General features: G+C 38.8%; 1 long non-coding RNA gene across 1 annotated transcript in view; it reads left to right on the forward strand.

Moving 5' to 3' along the window:
* The first annotated feature begins 793 nt into the window (after positions 1–793).
* LOC116674088 (uncharacterized) overlaps positions 794–1,740 on the forward strand; it is a 31,977-nt gene continuing 31,030 nt past the window's right edge. The window contains exon 1 of the long non-coding RNA XR_004327962.1: positions 794–922. This is a non-coding gene — a long non-coding RNA (uncharacterized LOC116674088). The remainder of the gene's footprint in view (positions 923–1,740) is intronic.

Here is a 1,740-nt window from a genome sequence, read left to right on the forward strand (position 1 = left end):
GTAAGCGCAATCCCCGCGAAATTCAAAGTCAAAATGCCAGCAGCGGTGTCCGCTGATATCACAGCGGTGAGGAATTTCTCTGAACTCGGTTTTAATTCAAAAAAAGAACGAGTAGAAAGAGGGAGGACAAAAAAATCGTTTCAAACTGACTGGTATGGAAGAAAAGATTGGCTATGTAGCTATGCTAACCATAGACATATATATATCTATGGTTAGCATAGCCACATAGCCAATCTTTTACCAGTCTTTATTATGTCTATGATGCTAACAGTCAGCGTTGGACCTCTACGGGGTCCTGGGATCTGAACAACCTGTCCGCATAATAAAAAGCTGAAGGAAAACCGAGAGGTATTAGGATATGGATATGATAAATGCGACATGCTTCTTTGCAAAGCAAGAGGTTGCTTTTCGTGGCAATGAGCAGTGTGTTTTCATTGTTGCTGACTGTGAGGGACAACATAATTGGCTGCTGTGCTGCTGATTGAGTATTAGTTTAAACAATATACTAGGTAATCTGGCTTTCATAAACCTCTTACTGACCACCGCACGTCACTCCAAAAGTTACATGAATGAGTACAAGCATAACATAAATGAGACAAGGACTCAACCTGCTCTTTACAGAATTGGAAACTGCAGGGGAAATAAAGTCATCGCATGGATGATATCTCTGTAAGTACATTTTAAAATCATGGATTTTACTTGCTACTTTAGAAAAGCCTATCTAAAAACTCTAATTTCCTTTGTCTTAAACAGTTCAGTAAACTCAACGTTTGGCAATGGCACTTGACGTGATTGACGCAGGCAGGTGTGTCCACGTGGCAATCAACGTCACATTACAGAGAGTTTAAGGGATTTTTAATGCAGCCCGTCGTCGTTTACCGTGAGGAAAAGCGCGTATTTATCGCGAAAGAAACGGCCCATGGTTCGTTTGACAAGTTGTTTTACTCTTTCTGTACAGCATATTAGTTGCCATCTTATTTAATTAGTTACCAAGGTCATAGTATGCGTGCTTAACTTTGGCTAACTTTACACATAGCTAAGCTAGCTAGAGCCATGGCTAGCTCTCACCCAACACGTAGCTAAGCTAACTAGAGCTATGGACTTTACCCAACACGTAGCTAAGCTAACTAGAGCTATGGCTAACTTTACCCAAAGCATAGTGAATTTAATGTAACATTTATGTTGTCCTCGGGTCAAATTGTATTTGTTTTCATAAGTTTCTAACCTATTTAAAGAAATATGGTTTCTTTCAACCTATTTGCCCAAAAGTAACATTTTTGGTTCCATACAACATTCTTTACAAATTTGAAGGATCAGAGACGTTTTTATTAATTTTAAAATGTTATATAGTAGTTAATTTTTTTTAAATATTTACACTAGTTTGACAAAAATATGCAAGATTGTACGGCTGCAGCCTGCAGCCTCCCGTCTGGTTCCTTCGAGCTTCTACTTTTCAAAACAAAAAGCATGTCAAGTGCATTTCCAGTCTATTCTAAGATGGTGCCATGGTAGTTTATTTGAAATTATTTTTATGAGTTGCTCCCGTGTGTTTATTATTTAATTATGAAAGCCTGTAAGAGCGCCTCATGCTGCTATAATCTCACGTGAGGTTGTTTTTTGCAGTTACTGTATGAAGTGATTAATGTCCCTGTCTGAAATTGGGCTGGTAAGGAACGGAATTGCCAGGCCTGAACTTTTGTGAATTGAGTGTATCATGTGGGGGTTGATCTCTCTCTCTCT

Source organism: Etheostoma spectabile, chromosome 24 (genome assembly GCF_008692095.1).
Source record: "Etheostoma spectabile isolate EspeVRDwgs_2016 chromosome 24, UIUC_Espe_1.0, whole genome shotgun sequence".
NCBI classification, from domain to species: domain Eukaryota; kingdom Metazoa; phylum Chordata; class Actinopteri; order Perciformes; family Percidae; genus Etheostoma; species Etheostoma spectabile.